This window comes from Hyla sarda, unplaced genomic scaffold (genome assembly GCF_029499605.1).
Source record: "Hyla sarda isolate aHylSar1 unplaced genomic scaffold, aHylSar1.hap1 scaffold_576, whole genome shotgun sequence".
Lineage (NCBI taxonomy): Eukaryota > Metazoa > Chordata > Amphibia > Anura > Hylidae > Hyla > Hyla sarda.
In genome coordinates, this window is record NW_026610588.1 from 1 (window position 1) to 19,895 (window position 19,895).

The 19,895-nt window shown below is 46.2% G+C and overlaps 9 non-coding genes across 9 annotated transcripts; all 9 read left to right on the plus strand.

Moving 5' to 3' along the window:
* The first annotated feature begins 1,057 nt into the window (after nt 1-1,057).
* Nucleotides 1,058-1,248, plus strand: LOC130340205 (U2 spliceosomal RNA). The gene has a single exon (XR_008880373.1). It is a non-coding gene; the product is annotated as a U2 spliceosomal RNA (small nuclear RNA).
* A 2,085-nt stretch (nt 1,249-3,333) lies between these two features.
* LOC130340217 (U2 spliceosomal RNA) lies at nt 3,334-3,524 on the plus strand. The gene has a single exon (XR_008880384.1). It is a non-coding gene; the product is annotated as a U2 spliceosomal RNA (small nuclear RNA).
* A 2,107-nt stretch (nt 3,525-5,631) lies between these two features.
* Nucleotides 5,632-5,822, plus strand: LOC130340230 (U2 spliceosomal RNA). The gene has a single exon (XR_008880395.1). It is a non-coding gene; the product is annotated as a U2 spliceosomal RNA (small nuclear RNA).
* A 2,085-nt stretch (nt 5,823-7,907) lies between these two features.
* LOC130340242 (U2 spliceosomal RNA) lies at nt 7,908-8,098 on the plus strand. Its single transcript, XR_008880406.1, has one exon. It is a non-coding gene; the product is annotated as a U2 spliceosomal RNA (small nuclear RNA).
* A 2,095-nt stretch (nt 8,099-10,193) lies between these two features.
* Nucleotides 10,194-10,384, plus strand: LOC130340165 (U2 spliceosomal RNA). Its single transcript, XR_008880347.1, has one exon. It is a non-coding gene; the product is annotated as a U2 spliceosomal RNA (small nuclear RNA).
* A 2,084-nt stretch (nt 10,385-12,468) lies between these two features.
* LOC130340177 (U2 spliceosomal RNA) lies at nt 12,469-12,659 on the plus strand. The gene has a single exon (XR_008880357.1). It is a non-coding gene; the product is annotated as a U2 spliceosomal RNA (small nuclear RNA).
* A 2,077-nt stretch (nt 12,660-14,736) lies between these two features.
* Nucleotides 14,737-14,927, plus strand: LOC130340189 (U2 spliceosomal RNA). The gene has a single exon (XR_008880365.1). It is a non-coding gene; the product is annotated as a U2 spliceosomal RNA (small nuclear RNA).
* Nucleotides 14,928-17,025: 2,098 nt separating this feature from the next.
* Nucleotides 17,026-17,216, plus strand: LOC130340197 (U2 spliceosomal RNA). Its single transcript, XR_008880366.1, has one exon. It is a non-coding gene; the product is annotated as a U2 spliceosomal RNA (small nuclear RNA).
* Nucleotides 17,217-19,305: 2,089 nt separating this feature from the next.
* Nucleotides 19,306-19,496, plus strand: LOC130340198 (U2 spliceosomal RNA). The gene has a single exon (XR_008880367.1). It is a non-coding gene; the product is annotated as a U2 spliceosomal RNA (small nuclear RNA).
* Nucleotides 19,497-19,895: the final 399 nt, after the last annotated feature.

A 19,895-nucleotide genomic window follows, 5' to 3' on the forward strand; every position in this document is an offset into this window, starting at 1 on the left:
ACGAAAAAAAAGAAGAAAAAGAAGAATAATACGCCCAGAAAAGAGGCGAAAAGGAGAAAAACGTAAAAAAACGTGAAAAAAAAGTAAGAGGAAGAGAAGGGAAAAAAAGGTGGAAATGGGTTTAAAAGTGATTTCGGCGGAGAAAATATATATATATATATATATATATATATATATATATATACGCGCACACACACACATATATATAAACGTATTCTCCGTTGAGATATTGCAGCCGCTGCTGTGTCCAGGCCCAGGAGCCTTAGCACTGTGCTGTGATGTCACTCAATACCACTGACATCACTAGGTGTAAACAACATCTCTCCTTTGCTGTGTATGTGACTATGGAGCTGTTTGGTGATGTCGTCTATTATGGCCTTCATAGAAGCAACAGGAGATTGTTGCATCCATCTAGAACCCTCAGAACTACAGTGCTATGATGTCACTCACTTCCACAGGCCTTGCAGAGTGTAAACAACAACAACCCAGCTTTGTTGTGTATGTAACCATAGGGATTTGTGATGTCACCTAGAACCTTCACAGCAGCGACAGCTTTATGAGGAGCATCAGCACTGCTCTGCCTGAGCAGAACCATCACCGCCATAGGTTGTCAAATAACCCGGGTTTAACCCACACAGGTAAGTCCAATGGGGTGCAGGCATGTCCTCTATGCTTACAGCTTCCCGTGGGTGTTGGTTTGATACCGTTTGGGGACAGCCAAGGAGGCATCTGCAGGCAACAAAGGTAGGTGTGTGCTTGTGTGTGTGTTTCCTATGCAGATCCTAAGCCCAGTGTCACATGCAAGTAGGAGGAGTAAGAAGGGTTCCTGGCAAATCCGGGTTATGGATTGCATTTAAAAAGGCCCCGTGGGAGTGCAATGGGCCCCTGTCTTGCTGCTTAGCAATAATGGTATGGGTTTAGGTTCTGCTGTGTGTACTGGTGGTTGACTGCCCCCCAGCCCAGAGTGTGCATGGAAAATTGTCTGGCAGCCTCCCTGACAGCAAGCAGTGATAGTGCCCATGAAGGGCACATTGTTGGGCCCGCCCCTTTCACGGTTATCGCTTCTCGGCCTTTTGGCTAAGATCAAGTGTAGTATCTGTTCTTATCAGTTTAATATCTGATACGTCCCCTATCTGGGGACCATATATTAAATGGATTTTTGAGAACGGGGGCCGATTTCGAAGCTTGCTTCCGTCGCCCTATGCATTGACCCGATATGGCAGTATCTTCGGGTACAGTGCACCACCCCCTTACAGGGTTAAAAAGAAAGATTCCTACTTTCATTGCTACCTGCTTGCTGGCTAGCCAGCTAGCCAGCCCTGTGGGCCTTGCTGCTGCTGCAGCCAAAAAACAAAAGGTGGTGCTGCTGCTGCTTCTGCTTCTGCTGCTTCTGCTTGTGTCTGGCCGCTGTTGGAGCGTCCAGGCACAGGACTTCTGCTGCTGCTGACTAAATGGCCTCCTTAATTGGATCATTTGAGTAGCCAGCACACCTGTGCAGGTAGGGCATGACATGATAGGCAGCTGCCTTGATAGCGGGTGGGTGCTGAATGTTCCTAATTGACAAAATAAGATTAATGCTTATGAAGAAATATAAAATCTCATCCCTTCCCCAATATCACGCCACACCCCTACCCCTTAATTCCCTGGTTGAACTTGATGGACATATGTCTTTTTTCGACCGTACTAACTATGTAACTATGTAACATAACATGGGGGGGGGGGGGGTCTCCTGGCTGTTCACACAGGTGTGTCATTGCTGTACATTGACCATGCATTGCTTCTGTGGTATTGCAAAGGCAAAGACAAATGCTTCCAGCCATCCATTGCACTAATGGATTGGTCATCAGCTGGCTGTCTATGTCCCGCATCAATATAGACCAAAGTACAGAGGGTTAGGCTATGCTATTGTGCACCTACCTGATGCATCAGAAGGTGCGAGGCCCTTGCTAAATTCTGTGCACAGACTTTGAGATCTATACTTTAGACTGTATCTAAACCTGCTCCAACATGGACTGACATTCTGGCCTACTTTCAGCCGATGCGACTTGTCTGTCGCTGAACAGTCGCTTTTTATGTATTCAGCACCTATGTATAATGTTGTAAAAATGCTCTAGAAGCTAAAGTCGCAGAAATGTCACACATATTTGGCCTGCAACTTTCTGTGCGACAAATTCAGACAGGAAAAATCAGTATAAATCCTTAGAAAATTATCCCCCAGTGTCTCCATCTGCTGGCGGTATTGAATAAGCATTGCTGCACTGATGGGGTATGCATTAGACGAAAAAAAAGAAGAAAAAGAAGAATAATACGCCCAGAAAAGAGGCGAAAAGGAGAAAAACGTAAAAAAACGTGAAAAAAAAGTAAGAGGAAGAGAAGGGAAAAAAAGGTGGAAATGGGTTTAAAAGTGATTTCGGCGGAGAAATATATATATATATATATATATATATATATATATATATACGCGCACACACACACATATATATAAACGTATTCTCCGTTGAGATATTGCAGCCGCTGCTGTGTCCAGGCCCAGGAGCCTTAGCACTGTGCTGTGATGTCACTCAATACCACTGACATCACTAGGTGTAAACAACATCTCTCCTTTGCTGTGTATGTGACTATGGAGCTGTTTGGTGATGTCGTCTATTATGGCCTTCATAGAAGCAACAGGAGATTGTTGCATCCATCTAGAACCCTCAGAACTACAGTGCTATGATGTCACTCACTTCCACAGGCCTTGCAGAGTGTAAACAACAACAACCCAGCTTTGTTGTGTATGTAACCATAGGGATTTGTGATGTCACCTAGAACCTTCACAGCAGCGACAGCTTTATGAGGAGCATCAGCACTGCTCTGCCTGAGCAGAACCATCACCGCCATAGGTTGTCAAATAACCCGGGTTTAACCCACACAGGTAAGTCCAATGGGGTGCAGGCATGTCCTCTATGCTTACAGCTTCCCGTGGGTGTTGGTTTGATACCGTTTGGGGACAGCCAAGGAGGCATCTGCAGGCAACAAAGGTAGGTGTGTGCTTGTGTGTGTGTTTCCTATGCAGATCCTAAGCCCAGTGTCACATGCAAGTAGGAGGAGTAAGAAGGGTTCCTGGCAAATCCGGGTTATGGATTGCATTTAAAAAGGCCTCGTGGGAGTGCAATGGGCCCCTGTCTTGCTGCTTAGCAATAATGGTATGGGTTTAGGTTCTGCTGTGTGTACTGGTGGTTGACTGCCCCCCAGCCCAGAGTGTGCATGGAAAATTGTCTGGCAGCCTCCCTGACAGCAAGCAGTGATAGTGCCCATGAAGGGCACCTTGTTGGGCCCGCCCCTTTCACGGTTATCGCTTCTCGGCCTTTTGGCTAAGATCAAGTGTAGTATCTGTTCTTATCAGTTTAATATCTGATACGTCCCCTATCTGGGGACCATATATTAAATGGATTTTTGAGAACGGGGGCCGATTTCGAAGCTTGCTTCCGTCGCCCTATGCATTGACCCGATATGGCAGTATCTTCGGGTACAGTGCACCACCCCCTTACAGGGTTAAAAAGAAAGATTCCTACTTTCATTGCTACCTGCTTGCTGGCTAGCCAGCTAGCCAGCCCTGTGGGCCTTGCTGCTGCTGCAGCCAAAAAACAAAAGGTGGTGCTGCTGCTGCTTCTGCTGCTTCTGCTGCTTCTGCTTCTGCTTGTGTCTGGCCGCTGTTGGAGCGTCCAGGCACAGGACTTCTGCTGCTGCTGACTAAATGGCCTCCTTAATTGGATCATTTGAGTAGCCAGCACACCTGTGCAGGTAGGGCATGACATGATAGGCAGCTGCCTTGATAGCGGGTGGGTGCTGAATGTTCCTAATTGACAAAATAAGATTAATGCTTATGAAGAAATATAAAATCTCATCCCTTCCCCAATATCGCGCCACACCCCTACCCCTTAATTCCCTGGTTGAACTTGATGGACATATGTCTTTTTTCGACCGTACTAACTATGTAACTATGTAACATAACATGGGGGGGGGGGGGGGGGTCTCCTGGCTGTTCACACAGGTGTGTCATTGCTGTACATTGACCATGCATTGCTTCTGTGGTATTGCAAAGGCAAAGACAAATGCTTCCAGCCATCCATTGCACTAATGGATTGGTCATCAGCTGGCTGTCTATGTCCCGCATCAATATAGACCAAAGTACAGAGGGTTAGGCTATGCTATTGTGCACCTACCTGATGCATCAGAAGGTGCGAGGCCCTTGCTAAATTCTGTGCACAGACTTTGAGATCTATACTTTAGACTGTATCTAAACCTGCTCCAACATGGACTGACATTCTGGCCTACTTTCAGCCGATGCGACTTGTCTGTCGCTGAACAGTCGCTTTTTATGTATTCAGCACCTATGTATAATGTTGTAAAAATGCTCTAGAAGCTAAAGTCGCAGAAATGTCACACATATTTGGCCTGCAACTTTCTGTGCGACAAATTCAGACAGGAAAAATCAGTATAAATCCTTAGAAAATTATCCCCCAGTGTCTCCATCTGCTGGCGGTAATGAATAAGCATTGCTGCACTGATGGGGTATGCATTAGACGAAAAAAAAGAAGAAAAAGAAGAATAATACGCCCAGAAAAGAGGCGAAAAGGAGAAAAACGTAAAAAAACGTGAAAAAAAAGTAAGAGGAAGAGAAGGGAAAAAAAGGTGGAAATGGGTTTAAAAGTGATTTCGGCGGAGAAATATATATATATATATATATATATATATATATATATATATATATATATACGCGCACACACACACATATATATAAACGTATTCTCCGTTGAGATATTGCAGCCGCTGCTGTGTCCAGGCCCAGGAGCCTTAGCACTGTGCTGTGATGTCACTCAATACCACTGACATCACTAGGTGTAAACAACATCTCTCCTTTGCTGTGTATGTGACTATGGAGCTGTTTGGTGATGTCGTCTATTATGGCCTTCATAGAAGCAACAGGAGATTGTTGCATCCATCTAGAACCCTCAGAACTACAGTGCTATGATGTCACTCACTTCCACAGGCCTTGCAGAGTGTAAACAACAACAACCCAGCTTTGTTGTGTATGTAACCATAGGGATTTGTGATGTCACCTAGAACCTTCACAGCAGCGACAGCTTTATGAGGAGCATCAGCACTGCTCTGCCTGAGCAGAACCATCACCGCCATAGGTTGTCAAATAACCCGGGTTTAACCCACACAGGTAAGTCCAATGGGGTGCAGGCATGTCCTCTATGCTTACAGCTTCCCGTGGGTGTTGGTTTGATACCGTTTGGGGACAGCCAAGGAGGCATCTGCAGGCAACAAAGGTAGGTGTGTGCTTGTGTGTGTGTTTCCTATGCAGATCCTAAGCCCAGTGTCACATGCAAGTAGGAGGAGTAAGAAGGGTTCCTGGCAAATCCGGGTTATGGATTGCATTTAAAAAGGCCCCGTGGGAGTGCAATGGGCCCCTGTCTTGCTGCTTAGCAATAATGGTATGGGTTTAGGTTCTGCTGTGTGTACTGGTGGTTGACTGCCCCCCAGCCCAGAGTGTGCATGGAAAATTGTCTGGCAGCCTCCCTGACAGCAAGCAGTGATAGTGCCCATGAAGGGCACCTTGTTGGGCCCGCCCCTTTCACGGTTATCGCTTCTCGGCCTTTTGGCTAAGATCAAGTGTAGTATCTGTTCTTATCAGTTTAATATCTGATACGTCCCCTATCTGGGGACCATATATTAAATGGATTTTTGAGAACGGGGGCCGATTTCGAAGCTTGCTTCCGTCGCCCTATGCATTGACCCGATATGGCAGTATCTTCGGGTACAGTGCACCACCCCCTTACAGGGTTAAAAAGAAAGATTCCTACTTTCATTGCTACCTGCTTGCTGGCTAGCCAGCTAGCCAGCCCTGTGGGCCTTGCTGCTGCTGCAGCCAAAAAACAAAAGGTGGTGCTGCTGCTGCTTCTGCTGCTTCTGCTTCTGCTTGTGTCTGGCCGCTGTTGGAGCGTCCAGGCACAGGACTTCTGCTGCTGCTGACTAAATGGCCTCCTTAATTGGATCATTTGAGTAGCCAGCACACCTGTGCAGGTAGGGCATGACATGATAGGCAGCTGCCTTGATAGCGGGTGGGTGCTGAATGTTCCTAATTGACAAAATAAGATTAATGCTTATGAAGAAATATAAAATCTCATCCCTTCCCCAATATCACGCCACACCCCTACCCCTTAATTCCCTGGTTGAACTTGATGGACATATGTCTTTTTTCGACCGTACTAACTATGTAACTATGTAACATAACATGGGGGGGGGGGGGGTCTCCTGGCTGTTCACACAGGTGTGTCATTGCTGTACATTGACCATGCATTGCTTCTGTGGTATTGCAAAGGCAAAGACAAATGCTTCCAGCCATCCATTGCACTAATGGATTGGTCATCAGCTGGCTGTCTATGTCCCGCATCAATATAGACCAAAGTACAGAGGGTTAGGCTATGCTATTGTGCACCTACCTGATGCATCAGAAGGTGCGAGGCCCTTGCTAAATTCTGTGCACAGACTTTGAGATCTATACTTTAGACTGTATCTAAACCTGCTCCAACATGGACTGACATTCTGGCCTACTTTCAGCCGATGCGACTTGTCTGTCGCTGAACAGTCGCTTTTTATGTATTCAGCACCTATGTATAATGTTGTAAAAATGCTCTAGAAGCTAAAGTCGCAGAAATGTCACACATATTTGGCCTGCAACTTTCTGTGCGACAAATTCAGACAGGAAAAATCAGTATAAATCCTTAGAAAATTATCCCCCAGTGTCTCCATCTGCTGGCGGTATTGAATAAGCATTGCTGCACTGATGGGGTATGCATTAGACGAAAAAAAAGAAGAAAAAGAAGAATAATACGCCCAGAAAAGAGGCGAAAAGGAGAAAAACGTAAAAAAACGTGAAAAAAAAGTAAGAGGAAGAGAAGGGAAAAAAAGGTGGAAATGGGTTTAAAAGTGATTTCGGCGGAGAAATATATATATATATATATATATATATATATATATATATACGCGCACACACACACATATATATAAACGTATTCTCCGTTGAGATATTGCAGCCGCTGCTGTGTCCAGGCCCAGGAGCCTTAGCACTGTGCTGTGATGTCACTCAATACCACTGACATCACTAGGTGTAAACAACATCTCTCCTTTGCTGTGTATGTGACTATGGAGCTGTTTGGTGATGTCGTCTATTATGGCCTTCATAGAAGCAACAGGAGATTGTTGCATCCATCTAGAACCCTCAGAACTACAGTGCTATGATGTCACTCACTTCCACAGGCCTTGCAGAGTGTAAACAACAACAACCCAGCTTTGTTGTGTATGTAACCATAGGGATTTGTGATGTCACCTAGAACCTTCACAGCAGCGACAGCTTTATGAGGAGCATCAGCACTGCTCTGCCTGAGCAGAACCATCACCGCCATAGGTTGTCAAATAACCCGGGTTTAACCCACACAGGTAAGTCCAATGGGGTGCAGGCATGTCCTCTATGCTTACAGCTTCCCGTGGGTGTTGGTTTGATACCGTTTGGGGACAGCCAAGGAGGCATCTGCAGGCAACAAAGGTAGGTGTGTGCTTGTGTGTGTGTTTCCTATGCAGATCCTAAGCCCAGTGTCACATGCAAGTAGGAGGAGTAAGAAGGGTTCCTGGCAAATCCGGGTTATGGATTGCATTTAAAAAGGCCCCGTGGGAGTGCAATGGGCCCCTGTCTTGCTGCTTAGCAATAATGGTATGGGTTTAGGTTCTGCTGTGTGTACTGGTGGTTGACTGCCCCCCAGCCCAGAGTGTGCATGGAAAATTGTCTGGCAGCCTCCCTGACAGCAAGCAGTGATAGTGCCCATGAAGGGCACCTTGTTGGGCCCGCCCCTTTCACGGTTATCGCTTCTCGGCCTTTTGGCTAAGATCAAGTGTAGTATCTGTTCTTATCAGTTTAATATCTGATACGTCCCCTATCTGGGGACCATATATTAAATGGATTTTTGAGAACGGGGGCCGATTTCGAAGCTTGCTTCCGTCGCCCTATGCATTGACCCGATATGGCAGTATCTTCGGGTACAGTGCACCACCCCCTTACAGGGTTAAAAAGAAAGATTCCTACTTTCATTGCTACCTGCTTGCTAGCTAGCCAGCCCTGTGGGCCTTGCTGCTGCTGCAGCCAAAAAACAAAAGGTGGTGCTGCTGCTGCTTCTGCTGCTTCTGCTTCTGCTTGTGTCTGGCCGCTGTTGGAGCGTCCAGGCACAGGACTTCTGCTGCTGCTGACTAAATGGCCTCCTTAATTGGATCATTTGAGTAGCCAGCACACCTGTGCAGGTAGGGCATGACATGATAGGCAGCTGCCTTGATAGCGGGTGGGTGCTGAATGTTCCTAATTGACAAAATAAGATTAATGCTTATGAAGAAATATAAAATCTCATCCCTTCCCCAATATCGCGCCACACCCCTACCCCTTAATTCCCTGGTTGAACTTGATGGACATATGTCTTTTTTCGACCGTACTAACTATGTAACTATGTAACTATGTAACATAACATGGGGGGGGGGGGGGTCTCCTGGCTGTTCACACAGGTGTGTCATTGCTGTACATTGACCATGCATTGCTTCTGTGGTATTGCAAAGGCAAAGACAAATGCTTCCAGCCATCCATTGCACTAATGGATTGGTCATCAGCTGGCTGTCTATGTCCCGCATCAATATAGACCAAAGTACAGAGGGTTAGGCTATGCTATTGTGCACCTACCTGATGCATCAGAAGGTGCGAGGCCCTTGCTAAATTCTGTGCACAGACTTTGAGATCTATACTTTAGACTGTATCTAAACCTGCTCCAACATGGACTGACATTCTGGCCTACTTTCAGCCGATGCGACTTGTCTGTCGCTGAACAGTCGCTTTTTATGTATTCAGCACCTATGTATAATGTTGTAAAAATGCTCTAGAAGCTAAAGTCGCAGAAATGTCACACATATTTGGCCTGCAACTTTCTGTGCGACAAATTCAGACAGGAAAAATCAGTATAAATCCTTAGAAAATTATCCCCCAGTGTCTCCATCTGCTGGCGGTATTGAATAAGCATTGCTGCACTGATGGGGTATGCATTAGACGAAAAAAAAGAAGAAAAAGAAGAATAATACGCCCAGAAAAGAGGCGAAAAGGAGAAAAATGTAAAAAAACGTGAAAAAAAAGTAAGAGGAAGAGAAGGGAAAAAAAGGTGGAAATGGGTTTAAAAGTGATTTCGGCGGAGAAATATATATATATATATATATATATATATATATATATATATACGCGCACACACACACATATATATAAACGTATTCTCCGTTGAGATATTGCAGCCGCTGCTGTGTCCAGGCCCAGGAGCCTTAGCACTGTGCTGTGATGTCACTCAATACCACTGACATCACTAGGTGTAAACAACATCTCTCCTTTGCTGTGTATGTGACTATGGAGCTGTTTGGTGATGTCGTCTATTATGGCCTTCATAGAAGCAACAGGAGATTGTTGCATCCATCTAGAACCCTCAGAACTACAGTGCTATGATGTCACTCACTTCCACAGGCCTTGCAGAGTGTAAACAACAACAACCCAGCTTTGTTGTGTATGTAACCATAGGGATTTGTGATGTCACCTAGAACCTTCACAGCAGCGACAGCTTTATGAGGAGCATCAGCACTGCTCTGCCTGAGCAGAACCATCACCGCCATAGGTTGTCAAATAACCAAATAACCCGGGTTTAACCCACACAGGTAAGTCCAATGGGGTGCAGGCATGTCCTCTATGCTTACAGCTTCCCGTGGGTGTTGGTTTGATACCGTTTGGGGACAGCCAAGGAGGCATCTGCAGGCAACAAAGGTAGGTGTGTGCTTGTGTGTGTGTTTCCTATGCAGATCCTAAGCCCAGTGTCACATGCAAGTAGGAGGAGTAAGAAGGGTTCCTGGCAAATCCGGGTTATGGATTGCATTTAAAAAGGCCCCGTGGGAGTGCAATGGGCCCCTGTCTTGCTGCTTAGCAATAATGGTATGGGTTTAGGTTCTGCTGTGTGTACTGGTGGTTGACTGCCCCCCAGCCCAGAGTGTGCATGGAAAATTGTCTGGCAGCCTCCCTGACAGCAAGCAGTGATAGTGCCCATGAAGGGCACCTTGTTGGGCCCGCCCCTTTCACGGTTATCGCTTCTCGGCCTTTTGGCTAAGATCAAGTGTAGTATCTGTTCTTATCAGTTTAATATCTGATACGTCCCCTATCTGGGGACCATATATTAAATGGATTTTTGAGAACGGGGGCCGATTTCGAAGCTTGCTTCCGTCGCCCTATGCATTGACCCGATATGGCAGTATCTTCGGGTACAGTGCACCACCCCCTTACAGGGTTAAAAAGAAAGATTCCTACTTTCATTGCTACCTGCTTGCTGGCTAGCCAGCTAGCCAGCCCTGTGGGCCTTGCTGCTGCTGCAGCCAAAAAACAAAAGGTGGTGCTGCTTCTGCTGCTTCTGCTTCTGCTTGTGTCTGGCCGCTGTTGGAGCGTCCAGGCACAGGACTTCTGCTGCTGCTGACTAAATGGCCTCCTTAATTGGATCATTTGAGTAGCCAGCACACCTGTGCAGGTAGGGCATGACATGATAGGCAGCTGCCTTGATAGCGGGTGGGTGCTGAATGTTCCTAATTGACAAAATAAGATTAATGCTTATGAAGAAATATAAAATCTCATCCCTTCCCCAATATCGCGCCACACCCCTACCCCTTAATTCCCTGGTTGAACTTGATGGACATATGTCTTTTTTCGACCGTACTAACTATGTAACTATGTAACATAACATGGGGGGGGGGGGGGGGGTCTCCTGGCTGTTCACACAGGTGTGTCATTGCTGTACATTGACCATGCATTGCTTCTGTGGTATTGCAAAGGCAAAGACAAATGCTTCCAGCCATCCATTGCACTAATGGATTGGTCATCAGCTGGCTGTCTATGTCCCGCATCAATATAGACCAAAGTACAGAGGGTTAGGCTATGCTATTGTGCACCTACCTGATGCATCAGAAGGTGCGAGGCCCTTGCTAAATTCTGTGCACAGACTTTGAGATCTATACTTTAGACTGTATCTAAACCTGCTCCAACATGGACTGACATTCTGGCCTACTTTCAGCCGATGCGACTTGTCTGTCGCTGAACAGTCGCTTTTTATGTATTCAGCACCTATGTATAATGTTGTAAAAATGCTCTAGAAGCTAAAGTCGCAGAAATGTCACACATATTTGGCCTGCAACTTTCTGTGCGACAAATTCAGACAGGAAAAATCAGTATAAATCCTTAGAAAATTATCCCCCAGTGTCTCCATCTGCTGGCGGTATTGAATAAGCATTGCTGCACTGATGGGGTATGCATTAGACGAAAAAAAAGAAGAAAAAGAAGAATAATACGCCCAGAAAAGAGGCGAAAAGGAGAAAAACGTAAAAAAACGTGAAAAAAAAGTAAGAGGAAGAGAAGGGAAAAAAAGGTGGAAATGGGTTTAAAAGTGATTTCGGCGGAGAAATATATATATATATATATATATATATATATATATATATATACGCGCACACACACACATATATATAAACGGATTCTACGTTGAGATATTGCAGCCGCTGCTGTGTCCAGGCCCAGGAGCCTTAGCACTGTGCTGTGATGTCACTCAATACCACTGACATCACTAGGTGTAAACAACATCTCTCCTTTGCTGTGTATGTGACTATGGAGCTGTTTGGTGATGTCGTCTATTATGGCCTTCATAGAAGCAACAGGAGATTGTTGCATCCATCTAGAACCCTCAGAACTACAGTGCTATGATGTCACTCACTTCCACAGGCCTTGCAGAGTGTAAACAACAACAACCCAGCTTTGTTGTGTATGTAACCATAGGGATTTGTGATGTCACCTAGAACCTTCACAGCAGCGACAGCTTTATGAGGAGCATCAGCACTGCTCTGCCTGAGCAGAACCATCACCGCCATAGGTTGTCAAATAACCCGGGTTTAACCCACACAGGTAAGTCCAATGGGGTGCAGGCATGTCCTCTATGCTTACAGCTTCCCGTGGGTGTTGGTTTGATACCGTTTGGGGACAGCCAAGGAGGCATCTGCAGGCAACAAAGGTAGGTGTGTGCTTGTGTGTGTGTTTCCTATGCAGATCCTAAGCCCAGTGTCACATGCAAGTAGGAGGAGTAAGAAGGGTTCCTGGCAAATCCGGGTTATGGATTGCATTTAAAAAGGCCCCGTGGGAGTGCAATGGGCCCCTGTCTTGCTGCTTAGCAATAATGGTATGGGTTTAGGTTCTGCTGTGTGTACTGGTGGTTGACTGCCCCCCAGCCCAGAGTGTGCATGGAAAATTGTCTGGCAGCCTCCCTGACAGCAAGCAGTGATAGTGCCCATGAAGGGCACCTTGTTGGGCCCGCCCCTTTCACGGTTATCGCTTCTCGGCCTTTTGGCTAAGATCAAGTGTAGTATCTGTTCTTATCAGTTTAATATCTGATACGTCCCCTATCTGGGGACCATATATTAAATGGATTTTTGAGAACGGGGGCCGATTTCGAAGCTTGCTTCCGTCGCCCTATGCATTGACCCGATATGGCAGTATCTTCGGGTACAGTGCACCACCCCCTTACAGGGTTAAAAAGAAAGATTCCTACTTTCATTGCTACCTGCTTGCTGGCTAGCCAGCTAGCCAGCCCTGTGGGCCTTGCTGCTGCTGCAGCCAAAAAACAAAAGGTGGTGCTGCTGCTGCTTCTGCTGCTTCTGCTTCTGCTTGTGTCTGGCCGCTGTTGGAGCGTCCAGGCACAGGACTTCTGCTGCTGCTGACTAAATGGCCTCCTTAATTGGATCATTTGAGTAGCCAGCACACCTGTGCAGGTAGGGCATGACATGATAGGCAGCTGCCTTGATAGCGGGTGGGTGCTGATTGTTCCTAATTGACAAAATAAGATTAATGCTTATGAAGAAATATAAAATCTCATCCCTTCCCCAATATCGCGCCACACCCCTACCCCTTAATTCCCTGGTTGAACTTGATGGACATATGTCTTTTTTCGACCGTACTAACTATGTAACTATGTAACATAACATGGGGGGGGGGGGGGTCTCCTGGCTGTTCACACAGGTGTGTCATTGCTGTACATTGACCATGCATTGCTTCTGTGGTATTGCAAAGGCAAAGACAAATGCTTCCAGCCATCCATTGCACTAATGGATTGGTCATCAGCTGGCTGTCTATGTCCCGCATCAATATAGACCAAAGTACAGAGGGTTAGGCTATGCTATTGTGCACCTACCTGATGCATCAGAAGGTGCGAGGCCCTTGCTAAATTCTGTGCACAGACTTTGAGATCTATACTTTAGACTGTATCTAAACCTGCTCCAACATGGACTGACATTCTGGCCTACTTTCAGCCGATGCGACTTGTCTGTCGCTGAACAGTCGCTTTTTATGTATTCAGCACCTATGTATAATGTTGTAAAAATGCTCTAGAAGCTAAAGTCGCAGAAATGTCACACATATTTGGCCTGCAACTTTCTGTGCGACAAATTCAGACAGGAAAAATCAGTATAAATCCTTAGAAAATTATCCCCCAGTGTCTCCATCTGCTGGCGGTATTGAATAAGCATTGCTGCACTGATGGGGTATGCATTAGACGAAAAAAAAGAAGAAAAAGAAGAATAATACGCCCAGAAAAGAGGCGAAAAGGAGAAAAACGTAAAAAAACGTGAAAAAAAAGTAAGAGGAAGAGAAGGGAAAAAAAGGTGGAAATGGGTTTAAAAGTGATTTCGGCGGAGAAATATATATATATATATATATATATATATATACGCGCACACACACACATATATATAAACGTATTCTCCGTTGAGATATTGCAGCCGCTGCTGTGTCCAGGCCCAGGAGCCTTAGCACTGTGCTGTGATGTCACTCAATACCACTGACATCACTAGGTGTAAACAACATCTCTCCTTTGCTGTGTATGTGACTATGGAGCTGTTTGGTGATGTCGTCTATTATGGCCTTCATAGAAGCAACAGGAGATTGTTGCATCCATCTAGAACCCTCAGAACTACAGTGCTATGATGTCACTCACTTCCACAGGCCTTGCAGAGTGTAAACAACAACAACCCAGCTTTGTTGTGTATGTAACCATAGGGATTTGTGATGTCACCTAGAACCTTCACAGCAGCGACAGCTTTATGAGGAGCATCAGCACTGCTCTGCCTGAGCAGAACCATCACCGCCATAGGTTGTCAAATAACCCGGGTTTAACCCACACAGGTAAGTCCAATGGGGTGCAGGCATGTCCTCTATGCTTACAGCTTCCCGTGGGTGTTGGTTTGATACCGTTTGGGGACAGCCAAGGAGGCATCTGCAGGCAACAAAGGTAGGTGTGTGCTTGTGTGTGTGTTTCCTATGCAGATCCTAAGCCCAGTGTCACATGCAAGTAGGAGGAGTAAGAAGGGTTCCTGGCAAATCCGGGTTATGGATTGCATTTAAAAAGGCCCCGTGGGAGTGCAATGGGCCCCTGTCTTGCTGCTTAGCAATAATGGTATGGGTTTAGGTTCTGCTGTGTGTACTGGTGGTTGACTGCCCCCCAGCCCAGAGTGTGCATGGAAAATTGTCTGGCAGCCTCCCTGACAGCAAGCAGTGATAGTGCCCATGAAGGGCACCTTGTTGGGCCCGCCCCTTTCACGGTTATCGCTTCTCGGCCTTTTGGCTAAGATCAAGTGTAGTATCTGTTCTTATCAGTTTAATATCTGATACGTCCCCTATCTGGGGACCATATATTAAATGGATTTTTGAGAACGGGGGCCGATTTCGAAGCTTGCTTCCGTCGCCCTATGCATTGACCCGATATGGCAGTATCTTCGGGTACAGTGCACCACCCCCTTACAGGGTTAAAAAGAAAGATTCCTACTTTCATTGCTACCTGCTTGCTGGCTAGCCAGCTAGCCAGCCCTGTGGGCCTTGCTGCTGCTGCAGCCAAAAAACAAAAGGTGGTGCTGCTGCTGCTTCTGCTGCTTCTGCTTCTGCTTGTGTCTGGCCGCTGTTGGAGCGTCCAGGCACAGGACTTCTGCTGCTGCTGACTAAATGGCCTCCTTAATTGGATCATTTGAGTAGCCAGCACACCTGTGCAGGTAGGGCATGACATGATGGGCAGCTGCCTTGATAGCGGGTGGGTGCTGATTGTTCCTAATTGACAAAATAAGATTAATGCTTATGAAGAAATATAAAATCTCATCCCTTCCCCAATATCGCGCCACACCCCTACCCCTTAATTCCCTGGTTGAACTTGATGGACATATGTCTTTTTTCGACCGTACTAACTATGTAACTATGTAACATAACATGGGGGGGGGGGGGGGTCTCCTGGCTGTTCACACAGGTGTGTCATTGCTGTACATTGACCATGCATTGCTTCTGTGGTATTGCAAAGGCAAAGACAAATGCTTCCAGCCATCCATTGCACTAATGGATTGGTCATCAGCTGGCTGTCTATGTCCCGCATCAATATAGACCAAAGTACAGAGGGTTAGGCTATGCTATTGTGCACCTACCTGATGCATCAGAAGGTGCGAGGCCCTTGCTAAATTCTGTGCACAGACTTTGAGATCTATACTTTAGACTGTATCTAAACCTGCTCCAACATGGACTGACATTCTGGCCTACTTTCAGCCGATGCGACTTGTCTGTCGCTGAACAGTCGCTTTTTATGTATTCAGCACCTATGTATAATGTTGTAAAAATGCTCTAGAAGCTAAAGTCGCAGAAATGTCACACATATTTGGCCTGCAACTTTCTGTGCGACAAATTCAGACAGGAAAAATCAGTATAAATCCTTAGAAAATTATCCCCCAGTGTCTCCATCTGCTGGCGGTATTGAATAAGCATTGCTGCACTGATGGGGTATGCATTAGACGAAAAAAAAGAAGAAAAAGAAGAATAATACGCCCAGAAAAGAGGCGAAAAGGAGAAAAACGTAAAAAAACGTGAAAAAAAAGTAAGAGGAAGAGAAGGGAAAAAAAGGTGGAAATGGGTTTAAAAGTGATTTCGGCGGAGAAATATATATATATATATATATATATATATATATATATATATATATATATATATACGCGCACACACACATATATATAAACGTATTCTCCGTTGAGATATTGCAGCCGCTGCTGTGTCCAGGCCCAGGAGCCTTAGCACTGTGCTGTGATGTCACTCAATACCACTGACATCACTAGGTGTAAACAACATCTCTCCTTTGCTGTGTATGTGACTATGGAGCTGTTTGGTGATGTCGTCTATTATGGCCTTCATAGAAGCAACAGGAGATTGTTGCATCCATCTAGAACCCTCAGAACTACAGTGCTATGATGTCACTCACTTCCACAGGCCTTGCAGAGTGTAAACAACAACAACCCAGCTTTGTTGTGTATGTAACCATAGGGATTTGTGATGTCACCTAGAACCTTCACAGCAGCGACAGCTTTATGAGGAGCATCAGCACTGCTCTGCCTGAGCAGAACCATCACCGCCATAGGTTGTCAAATAACCCGGGTTTAACCCACACAGGTAAGTCCAATGGGGTGCAGGCATGTCCTCTATGCTTACAGCTTCCCGTGGGTGTTGGTTTGATACCGTTTGGGGACAGCCAAGGAGGCATCTGCAGGCAACAAAGGTAGGTGTGTGCTTGTGTGTGTGTTTCCTATGCAGATCCTAAGCCCAGTGTCACATGCAAGTAGGAGGAGTAAGAAGGGTTCCTGGCAAATCCGGGTTATGGATTGCATTTAAAAAGGCCCCGTGGGAGTGCAATGGGCCCCTGTCTTGCTGCTTAGCAATAATGGTATGGGTTTAGGTTCTGCTGTGTGTACTGGTGGTTGACTGCCCCCCAGCCCAGAGTGTGCATGGAAAATTGTCTGGCAGCCTCCCTGACAGCAAGCAGTGATAGTGCCCATGAAGGGCACCTTGTTGGGCCCGCCCCTTTCACGGTTATCGCTTCTCGGCCTTTTGGCTAAGATCAAGTGTAGTATCTGTTCTTATCAGTTTAATATCTGATACGTCCCCTATCTGGGGACCATATATTAAATGGATTTTTGAGAACGGGGGCCGATTTCGAAGCTTGCTTCCGTCGCCCTATGCATTGACCCGATATGGCAGTATCTTCGGGTACAGTGCACCACCCCCTTACAGGGTTAAAAAGAAAGATTCCTACTTTCATTGCTACCTGCTTGCTGGCTAGCCAGCTAGCCAGCCCTGTGGGCCTTGCTGCTGCTGCAGCCAAAAAACAAAAGGTGGTGCTGCTGCTGCTTCTGCTGCTTCTGCTTCTGCTTGTGTCTGGCCGCTGTTGGAGCGTCCAGGCACAGGACTTCTGCTGCTGCTGACTAAATGGCCTCCTTAATTGGATCATTTGAGTAGCCAGCACACCTGTGCAGGTAGGGCATGACATGATAGGCAGCTGCCTTGATAGCGGGTGGGTGCTGATTGTTCCTAATTGACAAAATAAGATTAATGCTTATGAAGAAATATAAAATCTCATCCCTTCCCCAATATCGCGCCACACCCCTACCCCTTAATTCCCTGGTTGAACTTGATGGACATATGTCTTTTTTCGACCGTACTAACTATGTAACTATGTAACATAACATGGGGGGGGGGGGGGTCTCCTGGCTGTTCACACAGGTGTGTCATTGCTGTACATTGACCATGCATTGCTTCTGTGGTATTGCAAAGGCAAAGACAAATGCTTCCAGCCATCCATTGCACTAATGGATTGGTCATCAGCTGGCTGTCTATGTCCCGCATCAATATAGACCAAAGTACAGAGGGTTAGGCTATGCTATTGTGCACCTACCTGATGCATCAGAAGGTGCGAGGCCCTTGCTAAATTCTGTGCACAGACTTTGAGATCTATACTTTAGACTGTATCTAAACCTGCTCCAACATGGACTGACATTCTGGCCTACTTTCAGCCGATGCGACTTGTCTGTCACTGAACAGTCGCTTTTTATGTATTCAGCACCTATGTATAATGTTGTAAAAATGCTCTAGAAGCTAAAGTCGCAGAAATGTCACACATATTTGGCCTGCAACTTTCTGTGCGACAAATTCAGACAGGAAAAATCAGTATAAATCCTTAGAAAATTATCCCCCAGTGTCTCCATCTGCTGGCGGTATTGAATAAGCATTGCTGCACTGATGGGGTATGCATTAGACGAAAAAAAAGAAGAAAAAGAAGAATAATACGCCCAGAAAAGAGGCGAAAAGGAGAAAAACGTAAAAAAACGTGAAAAAAAAGTAAGAGGAAGAGAAGGGAAAAAAAGGTGGAAATGGGTTTAAAAGTGATTTCGGCGGAGAAATATATATATATATATATATATATATATATATATATATATATACGCGCACACACACACATATATATAAACGTATTCTCCGTTGAGATATTGCAGCCGCTGCTGTGTCCAGGCCCAGGAGCCTTAGCACTGTGCTGTGATGTCACTCAATACCACTGACATCACTAGGTGTAAACAACATCTCTCCTTTGCTGTGTATGTGACTATGGAGCTGTTTGGTGATGTCGTCTATTATGGCCTTCATAGAAGCAACAGGAGATTGTTGCATCCATCTAGAACCCTCAGAACTACAGTGCTATGATGTCACTCACTTCCACAGGCCTTGCAGAGTGTAAACAACAACAACCCAGCTTTGTTGTGTATGTAACCATAGGGATTTGTGATGTCACCTAGAACCTTCACAGCAGCGACAGCTTTATGAGGAGCATCAGCACTGCTCTGCCTGAGCAGAACCATCACCGCCATAGGTTGTCAAATAACCCGGGTTTAACCCACACAGGTAAGTCCAATGGGGTGCAGGCATGTCCTCTATGCTTACAGCTTCCCGTGGGTGTTGGTTTGATACCGTTTGGGGACAGCCAAGGAGGCATCTGCAGGCAACAAAGGTAGGTGTGTGCTTGTGTGTGTGTTTCCTATGCAGATCCTAAGCCCAGTGTCACATGCAAGTAGGAGGAGTAAGAAGGGTTCCTGGCAAATCCGGGTTATGGATTGCATTTAAAAAGGCCCCGTGGGAGTGCAATGGGCCCCTGTCTTGCTGCTTAGCAATAATGGTATGGGTTTAGGTTCTGCTGTGTGTACTGGTGGTTGACTGCCCCCCAGCCCAGAGTGTGCATGGAAAATTGTCTGGCAGCCTCCCTGACAGCAAGCAGTGATAGTGCCCATGAAGGGCACCTTGTTGGGCCCGCCCCTTTCACGGTTATCGCTTCTCGGCCTTTTGGCTAAGATCAAGTGTAGTATCTGTTCTTATCAGTTTAATATCTGATACGTCCCCTATCTGGGGACCATATATTAAATGGATTTTTGAGAACGGGGGCCGATTTCGAAGCTTGCTTCCGTCGCCCTATGCATTGACCCGATATGGCAGTATCTTCGGGTACAGTGCACCACCCCCTTACAGGGTTAAAAAGAAAGATTCCTACTTTCATTGCTACCTGCTTGCTGGCTAGCCAGCTAGCCAGCCCTGTGGGCCTTGCTGCTGCTGCAGCCAAAAAACAAAAGGTGGTGCTGCTGCTGCTTCTGCTGCTTCTGCTTCTGCTTGTGTCTGGCCGCTGTTGGAGCGTCCAGGCACAGGACTTCTGCTGCTGCTGACTAAATGGCCTCCTTAATTGGATCATTTGAGTAGCCAGCACACCTGTGCAGGTAGGGCATGACATGATAGGCAGCTGCCTTGATAGCGGGTGGGTGCTGATTGTTCCTAATTGACAAAATAAGATTAATGCTTATGAAGAAATATAAAATCTCATCCCTTCCCCAATATCGCGCCACACCCCTACCCCTTAATTCCCTGG